Source organism: Phyllobates terribilis, unplaced genomic scaffold, assembly GCF_046119375.1.
Source record: "Phyllobates terribilis strain yellow unplaced genomic scaffold, ASM4611937v1 Scaffold_1__5_contigs__length_1240528914, whole genome shotgun sequence".
NCBI lineage: Eukaryota > Metazoa > Chordata > Amphibia > Anura > Dendrobatidae > Phyllobates > Phyllobates terribilis.
Window position 1 is genome coordinate 1231209783 of NW_027362761.1, and position 14178 is coordinate 1231223960.

Genomic DNA, 14178 nt, shown 5'->3' on the forward strand with positions numbered 1-14178 from the left:
CTGAGGGAAGAAAGGAACACAGAAGAGGCTGAGGAGACAGCCTGAGGGCAGAGAGGAACGCTGAGGAGACTGAGGAGACAGTCTGATGGCAGAGAGGAATACTGAGGAGACTGAGGAGACAGCCCGACAGCAGAAAGGAACGCTGAGGAGACAGCCTGATGGCAGAGAAAGATGCTGAGAAGATAGCCTGAGGGAAGAAAGGAACACAGAAGAGGCTGAGGAGACAGCCTGAGGGCAGAGAGGAACGCTGAGGAGACTGAGGAGACAGTCTGATGGCAGAGAGGAATACTGAGGAGACTGAGGAGACAGCCTGATGGCAGAGAGGAACGCTGAGGAGACTGAGGAGACAGCCTGATGGCAGAGAGGAACGCTGAGGAGACTGAGGAGACAGCCCGACAGCAGAAAGGAACGCTGAGGAGACAGCCTGATGGCAGAGAAAGATGCTGAGAAGATAGCCTGAGGGAAGAAAGGAACACAGAAGAGGCTGAGGAGACAGCCTGAGGGCAGAGAGGAACGCTGAGGAGACTGAGGAGACAGCCTGATGGCAGAGAGGAATACTGAGGAGACTGAGGAGACAGCCTGATGGCAGAGAGGAACGCTGAGGAGACAGCCTGATGGCGGAGAGGAATACTGAGGAGACTGAGGAGACAGCCTGATGGCAGAGAGGAATGCTGAGGAGACAGCCTGATCGCAGAGAGGAATACTGAGGAGACAGCCTGATGGCAGAGAGGAACGCTGAGGAGACAGCCTGATGGCAGAGAGGAATGCTGAGGAGACAGCCTGATGGCAGAGAGGAATACTGAGGAGACTGAGGAGACAGCCTGATGGCAGAGAAGAACGCTGAGGAGACAGCCTGATGGCAGAGAGGAATACTGAGGAGACTGAGGAGACAGCCTGATGGCAGAGAGGAACGCTGAGGAGACTGAGGAGACAGCTTGATGGCAGAGAGGAATACTGAGGAGACTGAGGAGACAGCCTGATGGCAGAGAGGAATACTGAGGAGACTGAGGAGACAGCTTGAGGGCAGAGAGGAACGCTGAGGGATAGTGCAAGGGCAGATAGAAACATTGAGTAGACAGCCCGACAACAGAAAGGAACGCTGAGGAGGCTGAGGAGACAGCCTGAGGGCAGAGAAGGATGCTGAGAAGATAGTCTGAGGGAAGAAAGGAACACAGAAGAGACTGAGGAGACAGCCTGAGGGCAGAGAGGAATGCTGAGGAGACTGAGGAGACAGCCTGAGGGCAGAGAGGAAAGCTGAGGATACAGCCCAACAGCAGAAAGGAACGCTGAGGAGACAGCCTGATGGCAGAGAAAGATGCTGAGAAGATATCCTGAGGGAAGAAAGGAACACAGAAGAGGCTGAGGAGACAGCCTGAGGGCAGAGAGTAATGCTGAGGAGACTGAGGAGACAGCCTGATGGCAGAGAGGAATACTGAGGAGACTGAGGAGACAGCCTGATGGCAGAGAGGAACGCTGAGGAGACAGCCTGATGGCAGAGAGGAATACATAGGACACAGAGGAGACAGCCTGATGGCAGAGAGGAACGCTGAGGAGACATCCTGATGGCAGAGAGGAACGCTGAGGAGACTGAGGAGACAGCCTGATGGCAGAGAGGAATACTGAGGAGACTGAGGAGATAGCCTGATGGCAGAGAGGAATACTGAGGAGACTGAGGAGACAGCCTGATGGCAGAGAGGAACGCTGAGGAGACTGAGGAGACAGCCTGATGGCAGAGAGGAATACTGAGGAGACTGAGGAGACAGCCTGATGGCAGAGAGGAATACTGAGGAGACTGAGGAGACAGCCTGAGGGCAGAGAGGAACGCTGAGGAGACTGAGGAGACAGCCTGATGGCAGAGAGGAACGCTGAGGAGACAGCCTGATGGCAGAGAGGAATACTGAGGAGACTGAGGAGACAGCCTGATGACAGAGAGAAACGCTGAGGAGACAGCCCGACAGCAGAAAGGAACGCTGAGGAGACAGCCTGATGGCAGAGAAAGATGCTGAGAAGATATCCTGAGGGAAGAAAGGAACACAGAAGAGGCTGAGGAGACAGCCTGAGGGCAGAGAGGAACGCTGAGGAGACTGAGGAGACAGCCTGATGGCAGAGAGGAATACTGAGGAGACTGAGGAGACAGCCTGATGGCAGAGAGGAATACTGAGGAGACTGAGGAGACAGCCTGAGGGCAGAGAGGAACGCTGAGGAGACTGAGGAGACAGCCTGATGGCAGAGAGGAACGCTGAGGAGACAGCCTGATGGCAGAGAGGAATACTGAGGAGACTGAGGAGACAGCCTGATGACAGAGAGGAACGCTGAGGAGACAGCCCGACAGCAGAAAGGAACGCTGAGGAGACAGCCTGATGGCAGAGAAAGATGCTGAGAAGATATCCTGAGGGAAGAAAGGAACACAGAAGAGGCTGAGGAGACAGCCTGAGGGCAGAGAGGAACGCTGAGGAGACTGAGGAGACAGCCTGATGGCAGAGAGGAATACTGAGGAGACTGAGGAGACAGCCTGATGGCAGAGAGGAACGCTGTGGAGACAGCCTGATGGCAGAGAGGAATACTGAGGAGACTGAGAAGACAGCCTGATGGCAGAGAGGAGCGCTGAGGAGACAGCCTGATGGCAGAGAGGAACGCTGAGGAGACTGAGGAGACAGCCTGATGGCAGAGAGGAATACTGAGGAGACAGCCTGATGGCAGAGAGGAATACTGAGGAGACTGAGGAGACAGCCTGATGGCAGAGAGGAATACTGAGGAGACTGAGGAGACAGCCTGAGGGCAGAGAGGAACGCTGAGGGATAGTGCAAGGGCAGATAGAAACATTGAGTAGACAGCCTGACAACAGAAAGGAACGCTGAGGAGGCTGAGGAGACAGCCTGAGGGCAGAGAAGGATGCTGAGAAGATAGTCTGAGGGAAGAAAGGAACACAGAAGAGACTGAGGAGACAGCCTGAGGGCAGAGAGGAATGCTGAGGAGACAGTCCAAGGGCAGATAGAAGCACTGATGAGACAGCCCGACGGCAGAAAGGAATGCAGAGTAGACAGTCCAAGGGCAGAGAGAAACATTGAGGAGACAGCCCGACAGCAGAAAGGAATGCTGAGGAGAAAGGAGTGCTGAAGGTACAGCCTAAGGGCAGAGAGGAGCACTGAGGAGACAAAGGAGACAGCCCAAGGGCAGAGAGGGACACTGAAGAGACTAAGAAGGCAGTCTTAAGGCAGAGAGGAGTGAGAAGGTCTCAACTCCTCTTTGATACAGTACTTTGTCCTGGCTCCCAGGTTCCACTGCTAAATGGTCATTTTTACTCTAATTTTCTTCCACAGTCATTCAGGCTTCTAGAATTGTGGAGCATGTCTATCTCCTTCATTTCAGATGTCTCCTTTCTATGTGCTAACAGGCCATAGCCTTTCCTTTCTCATTTTGTTGCACTTGGGCATTATTCACTATATTGGATTTTGTTGCACATTAAGGTTTTCTTCTTTTTTCTGTAGGCTTTACTAGTCATTTATACAGCGCTCAAGTGCCTTTATTTTATGGCCTTATGCTTTTTTATATTATCTTAGGTCTTGCATTGTCAGACTTACCATAGATAGACGTTCTTAGGCTCTTTGGTGTTTATTAGTGATGAGCAAGAACTAAAATACTCGGGTACTCGATGCTCGGGTCGAGCAAATTGTAATGTTCAGGTGCTCAACCCGAGCAACGAGCCCAATGTAAGTCTATGGGAAACTCGAGCATTTTTCAGGTGACTCCCCCCGGCTGTCTGCAGAGGGCCTAAAAATTGCCCAAATCAATGGGAACAGTGCTCAAATGACATGGGAACAGCATGGGGAAGACCCCTGGAAGCATTTCTGACTCCCTGCTGTGAACAATGTTGTCAGAGTATTACGCCACTTTTACGGACTCACAATAAAACATACAAAAATAAAACCAAAATGGATTTTCCTGGAAAAAATGTTAAGGAACATCCTTTCCAGGGTAATGACTTGTATATAAGGCAAAATAAATAACCAAAAACAAAAATGCTCCTCCACACCTTGGGCAATGTTCACACGTAGCGTTTTTGATGCGTTTTTGCACTTTTGCATTGCTTTCAATGAAGACAAATGCATTCACCGGGAAATGTCATTTTAATATTTTACTACCTTATCTGGCCATGTTGTGCGTGAGGCATGATCAGACACATCCTGTTTCATTTATGAAGGAGGGACTGTGAAAGTCACAAAGCTTATTTTTACAAGGCCATCAGGCGGCCTTTACTATTGTTAAAGAGCAAGCAGTCCGTCCTCACTATTGTTAGAGGGCCATCAGCCGGCTATGCTCTGTTGTTCCCATTATTAAGGAGTGGGTCTCCTATACTGTTATTTTGTATTGTAAGGCAGCGCTAGTCATCATACTGGGGGATACTCGCTGCACCGGGTAAATTAAGCACACGTGCAATGTCCTTCCGGTATTTCACAATTCAGCCGTTTATTATTGTCATAAACCGCAGTTCACACACTTAATGTCCACGAGCCTTTCCAGTGGCAGCTATGCCCACTTGGCTCCAGGTAAACTATAACACTTGGCTTCAGCAAACTATAACAATGTCCATATATCACAATGTCCATATAACGTACCGCTTTTACCTTTTGCAGGGTCTTAACGGTTCCAGGTTTAGTTTGCCACCACTTTCACTTTTAGGCTTCCTAGGTGGGGGTCTCCAGCCCTCGTACCTTCGAAGGCTACTGGTATGTTTTCACTCACATCCAGTCTGCGCCTTTCAGGACTCTTCAGCAAGCCTCTGCCTTCCAAGGCCACTAGCATCCACTCACAGGATCCAGTCTCGGCCTTTCAGGCTGCCAGGCTTCACTCAGCCTCACTAGGCCTCACACGAACGGTGTCCCACACACATGGGGAACAGGCCTCATGCCTCTCTCAGAACACACCTGTCTCCCATCAAGCAGGGTTTATATATCCATCCCGTGCACACACATACAGACAGGACCTTGCTGATGTCACAGTCATGTGATCAGACATTCTGTGCGCGCAGCACCTGTGCTATGTCACAGTCATGTGACCAGTCACCTGAGGGGGAAGGTACATGGTCAGGTAAAACACATCCTGGACCATTACCGTAATGCCAGCAAGTCACTGCATTACATATCCCCCCCCCTCTGTTCAAACTTGTGGGGTTGAATACATAATATACACAATGACATTATAACCCCCAGTTCACATAGAGACCATGTACTTTACAATTGTGCTACTCAGCCCCTGGAACATTAGTTAACGACATTAGCCCATTCCTTAGGGGCCTACCATTTGTCACTGTCACTGACTTCGTCAGGTCAACTTTCCGTGTCGTAACCGTGTCAGAGCTCCCCCGCTCCCAGCGGTCAGTCGTAACCTTGTCAGGTCTCCCCCGCTCCCAGCGGTCAGTCGTAACCTTGTCAGGTCTCCCCTGCTCCCAGCAGTCAGTCGTAACCTTGTCAGGTCTCCCCCGCTCCCAGCGGTTAGTCATACAGCGGTGTGACTCACATGCCCTGGTATCTAAGGTCCGGTTCGACTCCGTACTGTCCCGTCCTCTATTGGGTCGTTTGTATGGGCTGCTCAAACCTGAGTTATTGGAGGTCTCACTACCTCTAAACCCACGCCCACTAATCTCAGGACATCTTGAAAGGTCCCTAACTCCAGCTATAGCTGTTCTGTTATTTAGGGGGCCCTTTCTCTGTCTGGTCTCATAATTTCTAGACGGCTGCCATCTTCTGCTACTCAGATGATGCTGTCTATCCACTCGCAGTCTAGCGAGATTCAACTGTTCTACCTCTCGCAGGTAGGTCACTTGGTACTCCAACAGCATGCGCATATATCCCAGGCTTTCTTCTGTTCCTACAGCGGAGAATGATACCATGCCGTCTTCGTCTGGTATCCAGTCCTGACGATCACGTGGACTGCTTACTTTCACCACACCAGACTTCTTGACCATCATCGGCATGGCTCGACCATTTCTCCCAATGAGCTTCCTCACCAGAACATGAGGCACCCGGATGACCTCTTCACGCATACTGTGAGCTTTCCTCATCAACTCCAGTTGTCTAACGGCTTGTTCCGTCTTCAACCGGAGAAACCGCTTTGTGCGAATACATCGCCAGTGCATGTCACTTAGGATAGCCACCCTCTTCACTGTGACTTCGGTTGTGGACAGGACCACAAGCTGTTTAGCTTCTGAGGTCAAGTACACCTTACAGGCTCCCACGGCCTTCTTAAACTCCTCATGCACGGACTCACTGGTGCATTCTTCCCTCAAATCCTCGGGTACATCTACGAGGCACTTGTACCGAGACGTTTCGGTCTCACCAGTGGTTTCCAGGCGATCACCCAGCTCAGGTTTCAGGGACAACTGACCTCCAGCTTCTTCACCCTGTATGCTTTCCCTGAGCTGACTCACAGCTACAACTTCACAAATTTTCGTCTTGACCACTTCCACTTCATATTTATCTTCCGTTACCATACTCTTAGCTCTCCTCAGGTCCACCTTTTCATGGTATAAGGGAGAGGGCGCCACGTGTTTGCCCTTTTCCTTCTCCAAGGAGGCCTCGTTCACTGAGTGATACTTTGTCAGGCGACTTTTGAGCCCGGAAACTCCTTCCTCTAGTTCCGCCACTCGCCTCTCAGCGGCCCGTCTCTGAAGCTCTTCCTGCTTCAACTGCTCTTTTAACAGTAGAGTTCTTTCAGACCTCTCTATCTCCAATGCGCCCACTCGGCTCTCAACAGCCAGTCTCTCAAGCTTCTCTTGCGTCCACTGGGCTTGTAGCAACTCCTTGAGCACCTTGATCTCGGCTCCTACATCCACCGAATCATCCGAGCTCACATCACTCGAGGAAGTATCGGCTTCACACCTCCCATCTCCAGTGACCAACTCCTGGCCCTGGTCTGTGGCTTCTCCGATAGACTCCTCCATCTGTTTCTGCTCAGCCTCCATCTTGCTGAGCCTTTCCTTAAGGCACGTCTCTGCCCTCTGGAGATTATCACAGAACGTCTGCAGCTCCTTCACCTGAGCTTCCAGACCTAAGGTCTTTCTGCGGAGATCACCATTTTCATTACGGGTGTCCTGCAGAGTGGTCTCAACCACTTGGCGTATGTGCTCTGCATCCACCTTATCATCCTCTAGTTTTCCTTTAACCCTAAGGAGATCCTCATAGTCTCTCTTGATTTGTTGCAGTTCCCTATTGAGCTTTTCACCATATTCCTTCTTGGAGTCACATAGCTCCCGGTTGAACTGTTCGCGCAGTCGTTTTAGGTTTTGGTCACGTCCGGAAACTTCAACCTGCAGCGCCTCTTTTAAGGCAGACAGCTCTCTATCCCTCTGGTGTAGTCCCTCATCCAGCTTTTGCTTCACTTGTATCAGCTCTACGTGTACCAGGGAGAACCTATCTTTCAACTTGCACAGCTCATCTTCAAACTCCGCTTTGTCAAGCCCCAACTGAAAAACCTCCTCTTTATTTCTCTGGAACTTTTCCTTCCAATTGTTGACTTCCTTGCTGTTTTCCTCCAGTTCACGCTGCAAGTTCCTCACAACCTGGTTTATTTTCTGCTGTTTAGACTCCAGGTTCAGCTGGTCTGAGGACACGATCTCCAGGTTTCCACATAGTTGCTGCACGTCACTCTGAACCTGCTGGCCGATAGGCTCCAGCTCTTGGTCATGACTGTCCGCCTCCTCTTTCAGGGCTGTCAGATCCTTCTGACTCGGTACCGTACCGGAGGTTGCTACTGGCAACGTCACCTCCTCCTCTGCCTTGGAAGGAGGATCCACCCTTGAAACAAAGGCACACAGTACTACATTTTCCTTATTTTCACTTTCAACCAAGTCTACAGGAGCAACCTTTTTGTGGCCCTTGCGCCGTCTGCGAGATGGGGACTTTCTCACCTCATCTAGCCCCTCCTGACTGACCTCTCCTTCTACTTTCGTAGTGTCACCGTCAGCTACGGGGTCTGTGTCACTCCCCATGGTGTTGTGGACTAACAGGTCACCTCCCACTTTGACGTCACCCCCTTCTACTGGAGCTACCCCGTTATCAACGGTCACATTGTCATTTTTAGGAGGTACCAACCCACCACCAGTAATTTTTTTTGATTTTCTATCCTCCACACTGTTTTGAACAACCGCCCTTTTTAGACTCCGCCCCCTTTTAAACAACCACACCGGCAGGGGAACTTTTACAAGAAAAATCAACAATAGTCTTAGGACTCAGTTCACAACAGCTCTTACCACCTCCCCGGGCACTCTGGGACAACACTGGCGCCCCCGGAGAATTCATAGAATGGTCCACTGCCGCCATTCCATATGGTGCCCACAGCTCCTGTGGTTCCTGCACCATGTCCAGTTTCATGTCCAGTAGACGTTTCTCAAATACCTGCTCCGGTTTTAACAGGCACTTTAATCACTCTAATCGCGCAATAGCTTCAGACTCAGTTGCTGCTCCTTTCACAGCCATTTTTATCTGCTCCTGCATTTCCTCAGGACACTATTCACACACCGCTCTCCCCGGAAAAATTTCGTGGCCCCGCCAAGCCACAGCAAAACCGGATTTGAGTGCGACGACAACCTTCGCAACCCCGCCGAGTTGCAGCCAGATGCTTTAACCTTCGTGAGCCCCGCCGAGCCACAACAAACCAGGTTTGAGTGCGACGACAATCTTCGCAACCCCGCCGAGTTGCAGCAAGATGCTTTATCCACACTCGTCGTCCTGTGCTGTTGCCCCTAGCAACCGGGCTGCAGTTGCCTCAAGCAACCAGACTGCAGTTGCCCCTAGCAACCGGACTGCAGTTGCCCCTAGCAACCGGACTGCAGTTGCCCCTAGCAACCGGACTGCAGTTGCCGCTAGCAACCGGGCTGCAGTTGCCGCTAGCAACCGGGCTGCAGTTGCCCGCATTCTCGAACCATATGTAAGGCAGCGCTAGTCATCATACTGGGGGATACTCGCTGCACCGGGTAAATTAAGCACACGTGCAACGTCCTTCCGGTATTTCACAATTCAGCCGTTTATTATTGTCATAAACCGCAGTTCACACACATAATGTCCACGAGCCTTTCCAGTGGCAGCTATGCCCACTTGGCTCCAGGTAAACTATAACACTTGGCTTCAGCAAACTATAACAATGTCCATATATCACAATGTCCATATAACGTACCGCTTTTACCTTTTGCATGGGGAACAGGCCTCATGCCTCTCTCACAGAACACACCTGTCTCCCATCAAGCAGGGTTTATATATCCATCCCGTGCACACACACACACACATACTGACAGGACCTTTCTGATGTCACAGTCATGTGATCAGACAGACATTCTGTGCGCGCAGCACCTGTGCTATGTCACAGTCATGTGACCAGTCACCTGAGGGGGAAGGTACATGGTCAGGAAAAACACATCCTGGACCATTACCGTAATGCCAGCAAGTTGCTGCATTACAGTATACAGTGACTGCAAGGGCTGGCAAACATTAGGACGCACTCCAGTACCCTTTTTGAAGAAACGTAGAGTAGGGCCTCATTAAAAAATTGTTCCCATTATTAAAGGAGTGGGTCTATTATAAAGATAATGCCCATGCAGTGACTGCAAGGGCTGCCAAAAATTGGACTCACTCCAATACCCCTTTGAAAAGACATAGAGGAGGGCCTCAGTAAAAAATTTTTTTCCCATTGTTAAGGAGTGGGTCTCCTATACTGGTAATGCCCATGCACTAAGTGCATGGGCTGAAAAACATTTACCCCTGGGGGGTATACATGAACATACTGTATAACATACAGAATGTTAGAGGTAGGTGTTAGGGCAAACATTTTGGTATGTTCACTAGTTGCCTGCTCCTGGCCTAATGGATATGATCAAGTGCATGCAAGAAAGAATAACATCAGACACACACACAGTGGGATGTAAGCTCTCCTTGATCAGCTGTAGCACAGCTCCAAGTGTCTTTATTCAACCCGAACATAGACTTATATAAACTGTAAATAGGGGCTCGGTTAGCCCTAGAATGTAAGTAACCAGATGTATTCATTGGTTAGTCAATGGGCAGATCCATGAGGTCATCAGGGGGGCGATGGTCCATGAGGTCATCAGGGGGCGTGGTCCATGAGGTCATCAGGGGGCGTGATCCATGAGGTCATCAGGGGCAATGATCCATGAGGTCATCAGGGGGCGTGATCCATGAAGTCATCAGGGTGGGTTTCTCCAAGCGATGTGTCGCTCTGTGGTTGCTTAGTCCTTCTATAGAATGCAGCTTCCTCTTGGAACTTCCTTGTATGACAGGATGTAGTCATAAATAAAGTCTCCACCTTTGCCACATGTACAACAGGATGTAGTCATAGGTCCAGTTGCCATCTTGCATAACAGAGCATGGTGTGATGAAACAGGAAATGGCAGCCATCTTTTGATCTAAATAAGCTTATGTAAGGTGAAATAATACACTTTATGGGTCTTTTCTCTCAATCTCCTATGTCTTGAGGTTTATTAAGTATTTGATCCTATGGCTCTCCTCAACAGTCCCCACTAAATACTTTATTAACCTTCTGTCCCTACTGTGGTTCCCTCACCCATCAGTGTTAAGTGTCACCCCTCTTGCTGGGTGATTGCGACCTATTGTGCTCCTACAAATGAGTATAGAATGGCACAACACACAAAGTAGAGGATATGTAACATTACGTAGAAGGTTCTGATGGAGGCAAGAACTTCTTGCAGTGGGAGGCGTGTATCCACGTCGGTCTTCCTTCAAGTTTGACTGAAGTAGGAGTGGTCAGGAGCACTTGGTAGGGACCCTCAAATCTCAACTCCAGGGATGTCTTTCTGGTGAACTTCTTTACCAGCACGTAGTCACCAGGTTGGAAAGTGTAAGTACCTTCACTGAAATCTGGATCTGGAATGGATGATAAAACTCGTGCATATGTTACTGACAATTCTTTAGTAAGGGCAATGACATAATTTACAAGAGTATCACTTCCTAAGGCTAGCTGTTGTGGAAAATATTGACCCACCCTTGGAGGCCCCCCAAAAAGAATCTCATATGGTGTGAGTTTAGCGGGACCCCTCGGAGTGTTTCTGACTGAATATAAGGCAATGGGCAAAATGTCTGTCCAAGGAAGTTTGACCTCCTGACTGGCTTTCAGTATTTTGTTTTTCAAGGTGCCATTTAGCCTTTCTACTTTACCACTGCTCTGGGGGTGATATGGAGTATGTAAACCTAAATCGGCCCCTACTAATGTCCATAGTTCCTTAGTCAGTGCTGCAATGAATGCGGGTCCTTAGTCACTCTCAATCACCTCTGGGATTCCATATCTGCACACTACCTCAGTCATCAGTCTCTTAACAGTCACTCTGGCAGTCATGTTGGTTACTGAATAGGCTTCAGGCCTTTCTGAGGCGGTGCTGGATTGCATGTTGCACACACAAAGCAGGACTTGCAATATTTTTGGGTGACAGTAGAAATCCCATGTGCCATATAAGTCTTCCAAATCAAGTCATTCATCTGATTCTTGCCTCTATGGGTGATACCGTGTGCCCATTCTGTCACCGAGGGGTACAGATTACGAGGTAGACAGATCTTTTTGTTCTTCCTCCAGACTCCACCTTCATCCTTTTTAGCTCCTGCTTCCTGCCACGACTTCTTTTCATCATCCGGTGTCTTGTCTTGATGTAAATGGATAAACTTCATAAGAGGGCTTTGAGGCCCTTCTTCAGTGTCTTGAAACACGTACACCGCTGCTTTCTCTTTTCTAAATGAATCCTGGTCATGTGTAACCACGGCATATCCCGTATGGAATCTTCTTGTTTCATCTGCAAATCTAGAACCATCGGTGAAGAACGTCAGGTCAGCATGCGGGAGTGGGTCTTCAGACACATTTCTCTTGGAGGCAGCTTCTTCCTGCATCTGTTCGAGACAATCATGATCCTCTGAGTGTGTAAAGGCATCTTCACCTAGAGCAGGGGTCTCAAACACGTGGCCCGCAGGCGCATAGACCCCATAACGATCGCGACTCTCTCCAACTGTTATGATAGGCTACAAGCACTAAGGAAAGACAGGAGATCTGTCCCTACAATAGAACTAAGCTAGATCCCTACGATGTAACGGGGAACCTGATCCTGCGATCAGACCCGCTAAAGTCCTCAGCTAGTCTGAACGAAGACCTATAGATGTGAGGAAGGGATCCTTACAAGAACTAGGGACTGGGAGAAAGATGGACACCTCCTAGCAGAAATTGTAGCAGTAAAAAGACAAACAAACAACATAGAACATAGAGGTCAAAAGACCTAGCTAAACTGATTGAGAAAGGTTACAAAGCACCTGACTAGTTTAAGAGTAGAAATTACAATGAAGTCCAGCATGGCCAGAAGGGCGGAGCAGGATTAAATAGGCAAAAAAGGTCATGTGACCAGCAAAATAGAAAAAACCTAACAGGAGAGTTCTAACAGTACCCCCTCTTCTATGAGGATCCTCCTGATCCCCTAGGCCCAGGCTTATCAGGAAACCTCTTGTGAAACGCTCTGACAAGTCTGGAAGCAGAAACATCATCCGCCCTCACCCATGAGTTATCCTCAGGACCGAAACCCTTCCAAGCTACGAAATACTGCAAACTCCCCCTATACCGTCTAGAATTAAGGATGCGGGAAATTTCATATTCCCCGTCCTCCACCACCGGAGGAACAGTGGCAGTGGCGTCTCTATCTGATACATAAGCTTTTTTCAATAGAGAAACATGAAACACCGGATTAATCTTCCAGGAGGTTGGAACCTCCAACCTAACAGCAGATTAGTTAGCTACCTGAAGCACCTTAAAGGGCCCTACAAACTTGGGACCCAATTTTTTAGAAGAAACCCTCAACCACAGATTCTTAGAGGACAACCAAACCATGTCACCAACCGTAAACAAAACCTTTTGACGTTTCCTGTCAAAGTACCTCTTAGATTTTTTGTTAGCCTCCTGAAGATTACCTCGCACATCCGTCCAAACTCTCTCCAAATCACCGGAAAAACTCTCCTCCTCAGGCTCAGCCGATACCAATTTGGAGAATGACCCAAAAGATGGATGTCTCCCAGAACAACAAAAAAAAGGCGAACACCCAGCAGAAGAGGATGTATGGTTGTTAAGATCAAATTCAGCAAGCGGCAGAAACTCAGACCACCCCTCTTGATTGTCTGCCACAAAACAACGCAAGAACTGCTCAACATCCTGATTCTTCCTTTCTGTCTGGCCATTAGACTCAGGATGATATCCAGATGAAAACGACAAATGAACTCCCAACCTGTCACAAAAGGCACGCCAAAAACGAGCCACGAACTGAGGTCCCCTATCAGAAACAATGTCAGTAGGAACACCATGGGGTCTGACAATTTCCTTGACAAAGGCCTTAGCGAGTGTCTTAGCGCAGGGCAGTTTGATGAAGGGAACCAAGTGACACATCTTGCTAAAACGGTCCACGACCACCCAGATGACCGTGAAACCCTCAGAGGAGGGAAGGTCAGTAATAAAGTCCATAGCCAGATGTGTCCAAGGTGCACTAGGAACCTCCAGAGGGCAAAGCAACCCCACAGCAGGAGTATGAGAAGACTTAGATCTAGCACACACAGTACATTGGCGCACCCACTTAATGACTTCCTTCTGCCATCTAGGCCACCAAAAACTGCGACCCACAAGTCTCTTGGTCTCAGAAATTCCTGGATGACCTGCCAACCGAGACTCATGACACTCAACAAACAAATCTCTCCTAAAGGTCCTAGGCACAAACAACCTCCCATGAGGAGTGTTAGATGGAGCATTCTCCTGAGCTTTAAGAATCTCATCCTCCAAAACGGAGTCCAAAGCAGCAATCACAACACCTTGTTGTAAAATGCTCTCCTCCTCCTCAACACCGACCATGGGAGAAAAACTGCGAGACAAGGCATCCGCCTTAACATTCTTGGTACCCGGGATGTAAGTAACGGAAAAATTAAACCGCGAAAAAAAAAGTGCCCACCTAGCCTGACGGGCATTCAAGCGCTTGGCAGCATCAAGATAGATCAGATTTTTATGATCAGTGAAAACCTGAATGGGAAATTCAGCACCTTCCAAGAGATGACGCCAGTGTTCAAATGCGAGTTTAATCGCCAGCAATTCCCGATTACCAATATCGTAATTAAGTTCAGTCTCAGAAAAATTTTTTGAAAA